The following is a 14917-nucleotide window of genomic DNA, read 5'->3' on the forward strand; positions in this document are numbered from 1 at the left end:
TTCATATATATATATATATATATATATATATATATATATATATATATATATATTTGACACTGCAGTTAAGCACCTATTTTGCATCTCGGGAGTGGTGAATATATTGTCTAATGAAACGTGTGTCAGTGTCGTGCTATTAGACATCCGACAACAGACGATTCATCAGCCACCTCGGAGTGTCACGTACCGTTAGGAAGATGAAGAGCAGCGCGATAATCATGGGGCGGATGGTGCGGTCCGAGTACTTCTTCCAGTGCGGCTTCCAGCAGCGCAGCAGCATGCCGACCACCGACGGGGCGGTCAGCATCAGCAATGACGTCACGATGCTTTGGAAGGGGACCTGGATGACGTCACCGTCGGCAGAGAGTCGCCGGCCGAGGGTGAACATCCACAGCGGCATCATGGCTGTGACGGTGAAGACATCGCGTCAGGCTCGGCTCGGAAGGATTTCTTGCTCAGATGCTGTGTGCTTTTTGGTAACGTGTCGGACCACGGAAGATGTCTAGCGTTGCAGCGGGGTGTGCAATGCAACGCTAGACATCTTTTTTCAAGTTTTTAGCGCTGCAACGCTAGGCATCTCAACAATTTAAAGTTTTAGGAGCCTGAACTCCTTAAGCGGTTTCAGGACCGTTCTCTGTGTCCCCTTGGGCGCCATTTGCCTGCATTAGTGGTTTGTAAGGTTCTACAAAGTTCGTAATAATTTTGAATGTTAACTTTTTAAATTGTTATTTTACGAGATCATTCATGATGCTCATTTTTTGTCTTTGATGGCATTTTCATCTCTTCTTCTTTCGACATTCTATAACAGTAGAACCCTGTTCATTCAACTGGCCGGTTTTCATGGAAACTTTTTTCAGTGGCGTGTCTCACCCCGTGCTCGCTTCAGAACTGTATGCAGTGTTACATACATCAGTAGTCCAATTTTTGAGCCACTTATGGGCTAAATAAAACAAATCAATAGCTGAAATTACTTGGTCCAGTTAATTTGACATGGCTGCCACTGGGAACAGCACCACACCTCCGATTTAAACCAAACGGCGGAAACAAGTCGCAGCCACAGCGCTTGCGTCCCACACGTTTTTGTGTGCTATTTCGGTTCCAGTAAAGAAACAAGACGCTGAAGTTACCTGCTTTCACTGCCGGCATGCGTTACTCGCCTGTAAGAAGGGGCCGCACGTCTGAAACAGCGGTCCATGGCCGGGGTCCACTCACCGATGGCGGCCACAGTGGATACGAACGTCATGGTGACGCTGAGGTTGACATCGGCTCTGAGCAGCAGCGCCCACAGGTTGCTGTTGCCGCCGCCCGGACACGTGCCCAGCGTGAACAGGCCCAACTGGTACAGCGGCTGGTGTGCGAAGCCTAGGCGGGCCACTGCGTACGCGCTCTGCTCGAGAACAAGGAACATTGGTTGCTTGATCAACCCCGGATCGTGCAATGACGGCTCACAGCTCCCTGGCGGCTTTCTTATCGTTAAGGTAATCATTATAATCATTCATGATCAACAGGATTACAAGCTTGCTAGATCGTGTTTTGGATGGTAAGCTTGTTTCGTGGTGGTCATCGTTTGCGCGCAATTACTGGCTATGCTCATTATTTTCGTGCCACATAAGATGCCATGCACATTTTGGCCGTTCTGACGGGCTATTCCGACTCACTGCTTTTGAAAACAACTCCGTGACGACAAAAAAGTTGAGCGTGCACACCGATCTCTTACCAGCGGCATGACTAGGAACTGGGCCAGAAAGCCCACAACCGGACCGATCGGCCGCTTTACCACCTCCTTGATCAGCTGGAACTCCAGCTGCAGGCCCATGTTGAGGTTGCTGGTCAGGACCATAACCGTGACGATGGTGAAGAAGGCCACGTCCTTGGCGCCGGACTTGCGAACGAAGCTGACGTCGAACGTGGAGCTGTTAGCGAGCATCTCAAACCAGAGCGGGGCGCCGACCTTGCCCGAACCGCGCACAGTGTGTAGCGCAACGGTCACGTGATCGTGACCCAGATACCGGCCGGTGACCCGAACTGTCGTGTTGCAGCCCTCGGTCAGCTCGGCGCGGCTCAGCGTCCAGGCGGCCGGCTGCAGGCGGGTCCGCCACCACGTGGCCGGCGTCAGAGTCACGCGGACAGAGGCGCTGGGTGGCAGCGGCGCGGCGGAGGCGGGCTCGGCGCCATCCTCCCAGCGGACGGCGAACGTCACCTCCCTGGTGGCGTGGCTGGGCACCCGCTGCAGGCGCGACGGCGTCACCGCCAGCAGGATGGAGCAGAACACGCCGGGCAGCTGCAGCAACGCGGCGACGGCAGCCAAGTAGCGCATCGCACCACCGCCCCGATGACGTCACTGGTGCACGTCTGACGCCACTGGTACAGGTATGACGTCACTGGTACAGGCGTGTTGCCACTGGTGCTTGCGCAATGTACCCAGTCAGGTCTCCCGTTGCTGGTAAACGTATGACGTCACTGGTGTAACATTAATGAAAGCGATTGATGTGTGACGTCACTGATGCAGCTCTGACGTCGTTGGTATAGGTCTGGTTTTAGTAGTCCTGGTCTGACCTCATTGGCGTCGATAAAACGCTACGTTATAACGAATCACACCGTTTTACGGTGTCAGCAAGCAAATGCCTATTAGCGTGACGTTTTTTCTGCTTACGCTCTTGTCTCTGTACGACGGTTCGCTGTTGAAATAAAAAAAAAACCGAGCGCGGAGTACTAGATACGAAAGAAAATCATCCCCAAGGGTTTTTAATAGCATCAAACCACTTCTGCTCCCACCACTACCTGGAAAAGGAAGTCGTTATACGTTAGCCATACTCTGCGTTCAAGACATTACTCGCGTTCCTCGTTCCAGAGAGCGTTTCATATTCGAAGGCTCTCAGAAGAGGATAAAACGTGATTAAACAGCATACGGAAGGAATATATTTTGCCCAGTTATTTCGACCTGCCCATGAGGTCACATTCAATCTCTTGCTGACCGGCGGCGCCTGTCAATGATTCGCTTACAGTGATCAGTAAAAGTATGCGCTAGTCTGGGTCAGCAGGGGCGTACGCATCTAGTACTCCCCCCCCGCCCCCCTGTGATAACGTGCCTCTACCTTAACAAATTTATAATAAATGTGATATGTACGTAACAAAATGTTGACAGATAAAACTCCAGATAAATACGAAGAACAAGAGGATCGGTAATGTGTCATGCTATTTCATGTCACGCAAGAAATCGCGCACACCTGCGGAGGTCGGTGCTGGGCACTTCAGTGCTACCCAAAATCCCCTGCGCGCTGATCACAGGCCCCCTGAGACGATAAGGGCCTATACGTCGGTCAGACACCACTAATAACGCGCGGTCGGCTTCGTGATGCCATGGGCCCGTAGGACCATTTCTCAAGCGGGGAAAACGCAGCAGCCAGCGGTTTACGTTGGTCGGGGTCCCAGCGTCTGACAAGGCCTCACAGTGCCTAACAGAGAGCCCTGTGTTGGCAAGGGGCCCGAGTCAGCCAGAGGCAGTGCTCGAGGAGACCTAAAGAGTCTGGAGGGCCCATCGGTACCGATGACCAAGGGCTCGATTGGAGGGCTTAAGGGCTCGAAGGGCTGGTCGGGATTTACTCAGGGGCTCCAGCCTGCTTGGACGGGACCTCAAATGACTATCAGAGGGCCGTTTGAGCCGATTGGCGATCCCCTGAGTCGATATGGGCCTATATGTCGGCCAGGTACCACCAGTACCGCTCAGCCAGCTTCGTGTCGGTATGGGCTGGAGTGTCCACTACTCAGTTACAAAGCCGGGGCCAGCGATTTACACTGGTCGGGACTCCTGTATCTATCAGGGGCTCGCAGTGCCTAACAGAGGGTCCTATGTTCGCAAGCGGCCCCGAAACGACCAGGGGCAGTTTTCGATGAAGTCCGAAGAGAGGCCCGGGCGGCCCAGCGGAGCCGACAATCAAGGAGGCGGTTGGAGGGCATAAGGGCTCAAAGAACTGTCTGTAGGTCACATAAAGAATCGTGGCCCGTAGGGCCATGGCCTGAAATATCAGTCAGGGGTTCTCTTGCACCGTTTGCGGACCACCTGAGACAATGTGGGTGTCTCGGTCGGCCAGAAACCACGAACACCGAGCGGTTGGCTCCCTGTGTGTCTGAACCCCGGTGGCCCATTTCCCAACCAAGAGCCAGCCCGGGGACCACGACTTGCATTGGTCTGGATCCCTGAAACAATGCTTGGGGCCCCTGTGTCGGTCAGGGGCCTACAGTGCCTGGTAGGGGACCATGTGTCGGCTAGTAGCCCCAAGTCGGTCACGGGGTTTGTTTGAGGGATCCGAAGAAGAGGCAAAAAAGGCCCTTCAGGATCAAAAGATCACGGACTCGATTGGAAGCCTGGAGGGCCCGAAGGGCTTACTGTAGGTCACATTAAGGACCTCTGCCCATAGGGCCGTGATCTCGAATGTCAGTTGGAGCGTCTCTTGTACCAGCTAGGGATCCCTGAGACAGAGCGTTCCTTTATTTCGGCCAGAGATCACCAACGCCGGTCGGTCTGAAATCTTGGGACCCATCTCCCGAGCAGGGACAAGGCCGGGCCCGCAAGTTGCATTGGATTTACCATGCAACAGTGCGGGGCCCCTGCATCGGTCGACGGCTCAGTGCCTAACAGAGTGTTCTGTGTCAACAAAGGGCCTCGAGCGGTCAGAAGAACATTTGTTCACAGGGACGGCGACGGGACCCCAAATGACAGAGAGCCTCTTGCGTTGGTTGGAGCCCTCTGACAATGAAAGGAAGCTTTATAACTAATAACGGGTGTTCACGCTGAGACATTGGAAGAGCCCTGTGCCAGTCATGGCCCCCGGTACCGAACGGTGGGCCCTGCAACCCGATGCCAGTATGGGCCCGTTAGGCCGAACTGGAGCCTATGTGCCAATTATTGGACCACCTGCGGCGATCAGGGATGTTGTTGCGTCAATGAGGGTCCTGCGTCGATCCGGGGCCAACTGGATGGGTCGGAGACCTCCCACGTCAGGGCGGGAGCCAACATAATAAGATATATGCTTCTAAGGGCTTCTGGATCGGCCAGGGGATCCAGCCCCGCGCCGCAAGAATAGCAACCGGAAGACACCCCGCGATGGAACGGAATGACCCTTTATCCCCTAATCGGGAACAGGAAGGTGCCCCCTAGTGTCCTGCTCCAGAGGACCCTCCCTGCCAAGGAATGCGGGGTGTCATTAGTGTTGAAAATAGTTGATCAAATTGAGTTAAAAAAACGAACAAGACCAAGCTGAAATTGAAAATGGGAATGTTTGTCTCAGAACTTTGATGCTTTTGCAGAATCGACTAGTGAAACAATTGCATCAAAACGTTCGAGCCTGGGCGCCCGCAATCTCGGGAGCATGGGCAGCGATGGCCCAAATTACAGCTTTCGTAAAATGGAGCAGCGTTGGCCACTGCAAATAACACCAGGCAGCGGGCGCCGTGCGCGCGAGAACGGCCGTCTTAAAATAATGGTTCCGAATGTCTCAAAATCATTTCGTACCTTTCAAAGATGAGACTGGGCGCACCTTTTCTACAACTTTGGGGCTGTCCTCTGGGCGAATGAGCGGTTACAGCAACACGAATCATGGAAATTCTTTCTTTACCCTTTCAGTTCCACCACCAGATTCCAGTCAGCACCACTTCGCGATGCTGTAAACGCCAATCCTTTCTTAACATCAATTAAAAACCGAACCCGTGAAATGTACGGCTGAACCACCTTCTGAGTCTAGCGTTTTGATGTCAAAGGTACTCCTGTCTGACGCGTCATCACTCTTGTCCGCCCGCTGGCCACGGTTTAGTGTTAGCCACTGGGCCGACGCTGCGCGGCCTAAGAGAACTGCCGGGCCTGGTGTCGAAGTTTTATGACTAAAATTTCCGAGCGCGCATGCTCAAAACAATAATATGCATCACTGATCGATTTTGACTGAGCATTAAACATGTACAAACAAACATGGCTTGGCCAAGTTCGTGCAAATTGCTGGCCCATTTCGATCCGCATTCATTCGCCGGTTCCCCATTATCTCTGTAGAACCCAGATAAAAATTCTGACTAAGCTTCTGAGTTATGTCGGCTTGGAAACAGTTCACTGGACCATTTAAAATGGAGGGGGTGAGGACTGACCTCACGCAATCGCTTTACGTATGTTTTCTTCGGTTTATTGACAGTAAAATTCAGCCGGAATCCATTCCACGGTAGCTTGTACCTTTTATTGCAGTTATTGCGGGAAAAAATGGAAAAATATGAAAGAAAAGTATGCCTCCCTAAAAGTGGGAAAAATCTGGCGAACATTTTTAGAGGATGGTATTTTTACTATCAGGGCCCTTTAGCAACCATGTGCCCCCCCCCCTACCAAGGCTCTTGCTACGCGCCTGCTAACCTCCTTGCCTCTCTGCACGTTGTCTACAACGTCGAGCGTTTACTCACCATGTTTCCGCCGCAACAGATAGTCCACACACTCTTCCACACGAAATATGCACCGAGCCGATTGCCCCCGATCCGCTCTCCTCCGCTGAGCTTACGCCCTGCCGGCTGGCGGGGGGCACGGACTGTCTCTACGCCGGGCCGGCACCGCGCCTGATCGGCTCAACGAGCGGATGGACTCTGCTTGTGTCGTCGTCCTCTTTCTCCCGCTCCTGGTGGCGCACCAAGGTCGGAGCTATCTAGAGGCCGAATTGAGGCACAGTCGACCGTGGTGCATCGCTAATCCATCCGCAGGAAGTGAGCGCGCTGCGCGGACGGAGTTTGAACAATATGGTGGGGGGGGGGGAGGATCTGGTCGAGCTTGCTGTGGCAAACCAGAGGCTAAGCCCAGTCATAAAGATTCACGCTACGGGTGTATAGGTGCGTGCAAATTTTACGTTTCTTTAGCTGGAGGGATTCACGTGCGCACAAGAAACCTAACGCCGGCTGCTGGCTGCCTCGGCTACAGAAAAAAACGCGCCGAAAAAGTTCCAAAAATACCGAAATGCCCTCCATTTTCAGATTTCTTTGCACTTTTCAATGCGCTCTTCAGTGCGCTGTCTGTGCAGACGAATGGGTGGGCTGTCTGTTCAGACAGGGACATTTTGAGTAGGCACTTGACGCTGTAAGCTAAGATTCATGGTGAACAACAGGCCAAGATGAAATCAAGTAAAGCGTAGCAAGACGTTTTCGGTTTTTCGGTCCCCACCGGTCGTGCTATGCATTGACCATTATGATTCAACAGACTAGATATATCTGCTTCACTGGGGGCTTAAAACTATCAACGTTGTAAAAATAAAATGCGCACAGTAGATAATTACGGCTGTCGGGCCTTGCCATTGTACCCTGCGCTTGACTCTCATTGGCACCATTAAATTTCTGCCAGAGAGCTCCAGCGTCTGAACCACTTGTCGCCTTTCGCTGAACTTGCGTGTAAGTACCTCCAGTTACGTCCGAATGAACCAAAAAAACTAAGCAAACAAACAAACAAATGAACAAAAGAAAAAAACAAACAAAAACAGTGTGCGAGGCTCAGCTGTGTCGTTCGTCCATACCCACGCAACTTGTGCGGGCGTCTGACATTGTGCAGATGCACAGCCACAGATGCATCGCATCTGTGGCAATGCACGCATCACATGCGTGCAATGCCCTCTGAATCTGAGGTACCTGCACGACTCCCGCCAAAGCTCGCGCAAGGCACGACTTCTGCGGATTTGCATGCTGGCAGCCGGTGAGTGCCTATTCGGATATGATATTGCATAGGGACCAGTCCACACCAAATAGCGAAAAAGGAGGCAGTATTACTTCCGATTTTGGTCAGCTTGGTGGCCGGTCTGTATCCCCAGGTAGTCAGGTAACCACTAGGAGTCATTCAATAGTCGCTCTTTTTCAATGATCCACCGGTTTCGTATCTCTGCGAAGTTAGGTAATTAAGATAGCTAGCTTAGGCAACTAGTGTGAAAATGGTGCCACAGTTGTCAAATTTAGCATCGCTTTATATCTAATTTTTCAGCCTGGTGTCATTTATTTTACATGTGGCACATCATACACACATTTTACAAATGCAAATGCACATATGAAAACGCTACCAATGGGTGCACTAGTAACTGAGTTGATAAGGAATCAGCTGCAATTCAATAACCCGCTCGTTTTACATCGCTTTACAACCACCTTACAAGGAAGCCTGAACAGCCATCTCAGACATCACGGTGTCGTCTCAGGTTTGTCCATTTCCCCTCGTGATGTGTCAAAGTCCCATTAAATGTCGTGATTAACTTTTCCACTTGTCTGTCCTTTTCAAGCAAAAATACAGCACGATCGAAAAGCAACACGAACAAAAAATCACAAAAGATACGAGCCTCTGATTGTGCGTTTGATTATGAATGAGAGCTCTCTGATTGTGTATTTGGCACATACAACCACATGATTCGCCAACTGATCTTGAGCTGTTCCCAGCATCACTGTTGACACCTTGAATTCGGTTATGCCCCTGATGGTATTGTTTTCTAATAACCATGTTCCTATTCCTTGACAAAAACGTTGAACTGCTGGGCAGCCCCAAAATGCACGCTCAGTGGTCTACCTAACGCTAATGCAATGCACACAATCACCGCCTTCTGCGCCGTCCATGTGACACACAAAAAACTGTTTGAAACATGAATGCCTGTTATCTTATAATGTAGAGACCTGTCCGATGAACTGAATGTGGCTTCAAAGATATGCCGGCAAGCGTCATGCAAGCAAACATCTTCGCCATATGTTCCTCTGCATTTGAATTCCAATTTTGCTCATATCCCTGAACCCTGTCACTAACAAGCACAATGTATACATATTTTGCCCTTTTGGAGCGTAAAAAATGAACGAAATCTCTGGATGAATACTAGGCCTGGCAGCTTCTCCCTCCCAGAATGAAGACATGCACCCGGTAAGCTATTCTTAAGGTTCAAATGATCCAACAATATGCCGTTTTTGCCACATGCAGTTCTACCATACCATCTGGCTCAAGGCATAACGATCATCCCTTTCATAACTGACTTGTGTAGGACATAACTGCCCGGTGGGACGTTGGAGACGTCTTCACGCTTCTTTCCCGCCTCCAAGGGCAAGCGCACTCACAGGAAAATCCCTATCTTACTCATCTGTAGTAAACACCCAACCGTGTGACATCATCAGAATTCCTGCATTGCTAGCAACACTCGCGACTGCCAAGGCACGTCAAAAACTCATGCTTCCACCCAAACACCAATGCACTCCATTAACCACCAATGCGGCTACATGAATTGAACATAGTGAGCGACGTCAGGTAAGGTCAGATCGCCAGTTGGGGAGGCGGCTCCCGCTCCCCACGCGAGGCCACGCGCATTTGCCCGGGCTCCCTGCAGCACCCCCCGCAGATGGCGCAAGCAGCGCGAGGCGGCGCATCTGCGTGGACTCGAGCATTTTCTGCATTTTGTCCACGGCATCTCTGATAGTGGGCTGATGCAGCTCGCGACTGGCACAGTGGGCAACATCATTGTGGCTTGCCGAGCCGTCAGTCGCCATCGGTGCAGCGCTCTCAGTCCCATTCGCCTTGAGCACGAAACAAATTCACGCTGCATGTGACTAAGGTCACTGTGATTACTGCACGCTCTACCAACATAGTCCGGGTGGGGGGGGGGGGGGGGGGGTCAGGAGGGAGCCAGTGGAGTATTAAGCACGCATTTCCGTCACTACTTTTTGAACCACAGACACTCGCCGGTGGAGCGACCTCGAGCCCGTCCGACCCCGAACGGGACCTCTGGCGGACTTCATTTTACATGAGCGTGTTCTGTTTTAACTTATAGACGTTTTATTGGATGGGATTGTTCTGTCATTCGAATTGGCTAAGTGAAATGTAAAACGATTTAGTCAAAGTCATTTTGTGACTACGCTTTTACAAGACTACGCTTTTTCACATCTACTTAACTTTTCCGAATACATTTTGTGAGTGACTTGTGGAGACCCTGAACGGTAAAATTTCCTTCACTCGATCCATCGCTGCTAATGGGGACCAAAATCGAGGTACGGAAAGTCGGTACCATATGCAGCGGTGCAGTTTCGCAAATTAATTATATGGGGGGGAAGGGGGGTCTGAGCGGGGAAAATAGGTAGACCTACACTCAAAGTCGCAAAAAAACGAGTTTCTCCCCGAATTCTGCTCACTTTCTTTTCAAAGATGGGGTAGAGCGGGGCCCATCCAACTGAGTAAGAAACTACAGCCTTTGGATATCTAGTGTTTGGTTTGCTTTTATTTAGCTCTCGCTTTATGGGTGCTGCACGACCATTTGCCGTCGACGAGCCTAAAGCTGCAAATAATGCTTCAGTATGCTACAGCATTTTGTGGAGCCCACTAGTACCATGAGCAAAACGTTGGATGAGGCAGAAACAGCAACGCGGAAGAATACACCGGCATGAGGCTGCCCAAGGCAAGCCCAACTTGAGAACATGAAATGCAGGACTTAAATGCCGTCCTGCTTGTACCCGGTGCCCCCATTTTCAGAAAAGTTCACTCATCTGTCATAGTAGCTGATCCCTTGTAACGTTTCTTTCGAAAAACGTAACGCCCCATGTATTCAACGCGATGCATGCTAACTCATATCTAAACATCGTGCAGGATGCGCAAAATCACAAACATCCGCCGTCGCTCGTAAACCTACCGTTCCAACGAGCGGCGAACATCATCTTCCAAAAACCGCCGCTAGATGTCTCTGCGTGCCGCGCCGCGCCACCTGTGGACGCGACCGAAATAAAACAGTGCGGCTTCGGGGCTCGGCTCACCGCGGGCGTGGCCGTCGGATGGAGAGTGCGTGTCGCAGCCCACTGCCCGCGCGATGCGATGACGATGGAGTGGCCGGAGGCGGCAGCCGTCGGTGACGAGGGCCCTCAAGTGGTGACCGCCAGCGTGGAGCGCGCGCTTCTGCCCATCGTCCAGCAGGTGAGCGACGGTCGCCCGCCGCCACCGAGGTCGGCGCTGGCTGCGACACGAGCCGCCGTGTTTTGGCGCGCGCGGCTGGACCATTGTCACGGAGCTGTCGTGTTCCGACTTGGCGACGGCGCAGCTCATTCGCTGAGCCGCTGCGTCTGACGCTGTTCGTCGGCATAGCGCGGGCGTACGCGACGCTGTGTCCCCGCCGCGGGAGGCGCCCCTGTCTCTATTGTCGGCGCCCTGCGGTCCCTCGCTCGGCGTGTTCCGCACGACTTCAAGAGCTGGGGCGACACGGAATACTCCTGTGCCCACCGGCGGTCGATCTCTGAGACCCGCCGTCGCCGGGCGGGAAAAGGTCAAGGTCAGAGCATGTGCCGGTCCCTGAACAGTCGACCACGGCCGGTCTGGCATTGCGGGGTTGTTGTGTTGCCGTGAGGTTTACTTGGCGGCTATGGCACAGCTAGGTGCAGGCGATTCCAAAGCTGAAGTGGGAGAACTTTCCGGCGCTGGTGAATGGGTAGATTTTTCGAAGCCATGTGCCACCAACAGTAAACAAAACTTTGCTGATGGCACACATCCACACGAGGCCGTACTTGCAATATGTTGCAATACATCGCTCGTTTTCCAGTTCGATCTCAAATATTATAAATGCGTCCCCACAACTGATGGAGCGAACGCTTCCACAGCAAATGACGCACTGTCGCGTCCAGCCGCAGCCGTCCGCTGCCGCTGCCCCCCTGCTCAGCTGCTCACCTCGTGCGAGCGGAACTGACTGCCCCGAGCCAGGACACCGGCCAGCCGCGACCGAACGCCCCAGCCGGGAAACACGGGTGCTAAATCCGGAACAGCACGCTCGCTCGCACAGCGGGCGCCTGTTTGGGCGGACAGGGAGGGCCAAAGAGGCATGCGGCTGGCATGGCCGAGAGGTCCCGGCTTAAGGCGCGTGTGGATCGAGTCCTGCTGAGACGCAGGCTGGGTCTGTTGCTTTGAACTTCCCCAACGGGAGCGGCGTGTTTACGGTCGTTGCTAGGTTACGAGCGTGTTGTAGCGAGTAAATGGATGGATAGGACTAGGCTGTGGTTGATTTTGTATCACCATTAAAGGTAGCGTTTGGCGTTTGAAGATATCAAAGCGCCAGATATGATGACAAAAGTTTACTAATAACTATTGGTACGCTTTTTAAGCGGAGAAGATTGCTCTAGACAGCACGATTCTCTGTTTAGTAAATATGCTCCCCGATGCATCATGGTTTGTTTACGTCATCGTGCCTGGCACAACATTGATTGAGAGCCAGTTTGATTGACGGAATGACGGCAGATAAACTTGGAAATCGCGCTCACGAACGCCAGATATGAACTCCTCAACAATAATATTTTTCTTGGTTTTGATTGCCACTTGGTTAATGGAATGACAGAATTTGAATGACCTTATTATCATATCATGAATGCCAAGGCGACTTTGCAATGCTCTCCCCGATATGCCTTTAACCATTTTCGCAGGCGTATAGCCCAGAAAATAGAGGGGCTTCGGTCTCAAGAAAGGCGTGTTGTAAACAGCACCAAAAGGTCTTCAGGATGGCTATTTCATTTCAAAGCCCTATATCACTGTGAAACATTCCATTTAAATATGCTTTTCGGATGTCGGTATGGCTAACATGAGTCCATATGAGTCAGTCTTACTGTTATAATCATGCTCCGATCTTAAATGATATAGATATCATTGCCCCCGCTTTCAATTAGTCACTGAACGGAAACACCCCATCACAACTTTTCCCGTGTTGAGGGAAGAAGGAAACGATGTTTCACACAACGTTGACCAAAAAATACCTTAGCCGACACCATGACGGCAATATACAAGCTTCATTCGTTATCACCTGGTGTTTGGCCCCTTTGGTACTGAAAGGTTAGTGTGAATTGATGTAATAAGTGGGGCAACAAAAAAATGTAAACCATCAAAATTGTCACGACATGAATCGGGGAGTTTTTTTGTGGTTCCAATGTGGGCAGATGCGGTGTTACACCGTGACAATGCGGTATATGTGATGAATATATATATATATATATATATATATATATATATAAATATATGGTATATACACATATATGGTGTATGTGTGACTGCGCGCGTGCTCGTGTGCATGTGTGTGACGGAGCATATGAAATGCGTATCATACTCGAAGCAGCTTTAATTAAATGCAGCTTCCATAGTGCGTAGGTAACAAAGCCCATGTAAAAGGTGCCCTTATTCAGAAAACAAAAGAAGAGGACTAAGTGAATGTAGGTGTAGCATGTATATATATATATATATATATATATATATATATATATATATATATATATTTGCATTTTAGAGGAAGATGCGTTAAAAATGTGATATTACAAAAGCATGAATAAGACGCCAAATTAAACTCGGTTACATTTATTTGACCGGTAAATGGGATAAATGCCACCACGAACCTTTCAATGTTTTTGCCGCTGTGCCGTCAGCGCCAGCTCATGACGGTGGCACGCTGCATCGCCGCCCACCGACCCCCGCCGCCGCGCTGGTCTGCCGCTCCTCCGCATCAGCACGGAGGCGGGCGGCGCCGCCGCTAAAGCACGGCACATACCGTGCCACCATTTGTCTGTCGCCTGCCAAAGCGGGCGGAGCGGGGGCCGTGCCAGCGCGGCCGGCCGTGCCCCGGCGCTGGCTAACTTGACGAGAGCGGCCCGCCCGCCCCGGAGACACGCCTCATCACGCCCGGCCGACCACGTGCGCGGCGGAGCTGGGGCGGAGCGGATCCAGGACGAGAGCGTGCGGCGCACGGCGGCCGGCTGAAGGGCCGAACTGGTTTGGTTGTTCGTTATTTGGGTGAGAGCCCTTTCGGCGAGTCAGGAGCATTTCAGGACTTTGATGTGAGTGACAGTTGATGGCGGTGGGGCAGAACATCACGCAATTGGTAGCCCATCCGCAGAGACTTAGCCTGCACAGGGCCCCTTTGTGGGGGCTTGTGCTCGGGGCTCGGACAGAGGCCGCCATTAGGGGACGCTCGGGCCCACTCATGACTCATACGTGCAGCCTGCCCGGGATAAACGGCGCGTCGCGAGTCTGCAGGATAACGCAAGAATGAGGAAAAGAGGGCGGATATGCCAAGCTGTGTGACGCTTCGATGATGGTGGGTGCGGTATACTGCGGATGGTGCAGTATACTGCACCATCCGCAGGTTGTGTCAACGGGCCTGTATGCAAGCGATGTTTGTGGCGCGTCTTCTCACGTGAATTTGTTTTGGCGACTGACTGTAATGAGAATACGCATGCTGAGTTGACAGTGGGTCTGGCACCCTCAAATTTATGATTTGGAAGTCCAGAGCATGCATGTTTGCAAAATAGTTCGCTGAGTTGATATGCATGCTAAGCATGAAACCTATTAAACATGCAAGTCTCCAGTTAAGAATTCGAGCATGCATGTATTTAGTGTGACCTTGACATGAATATAGTTAAGAACCTTGCGAAAGCCACGTGCTTTTTTGTGAAGATCGTTGTCACTGCTATACATTTCTATCGTCCTTTTATCATTTAGTATCGGACCGATCAAAACAACGCGCACGTCTTCCTAGCTCCAATCCCAGTCATTTTTAGCCGCAAAATCAGCGCTGCTAACTGGGACTCGACACCACCGGTGAAGCGACCTCAAACATCATCGACTCATTATCGGGGATGTCGTGTCTCACATGACGTGACCTTCGACGTCAGGACGCGGCTCCTACCCCGGCGGGACTTGCTGACCGGCCGCCCGCCCCGCATTCGTCGGCCGTGTTTCTGATGCCTCCGGCGGTCTTACGCCGGTCATCAGGGGCATCGTCAGGCCGCTGTCTCGGGGTGCAGGACGTGGCAGGTGTAGGAAGTCGGCCGGGAGGTGTGGTGGTGACCGAGAGTGCGTAAGCGGTTAGTAAAGCGCTGTTGGTTTCCGCTCTGTGCGTCATGGTAAGTGCGAACAGGACAGAGTTACTCCTGACGTCTACTA

Source organism: Pollicipes pollicipes, unplaced genomic scaffold (assembly GCF_011947565.3).
Source record: "Pollicipes pollicipes isolate AB1234 unplaced genomic scaffold, Ppol_2.1 Scaffold_3087;HRSCAF=3621_pilon_pilon_pilon, whole genome shotgun sequence".
Lineage (NCBI taxonomy): Eukaryota > Metazoa > Arthropoda > Thecostraca > Pollicipedomorpha > Pollicipedidae > Pollicipes > Pollicipes pollicipes.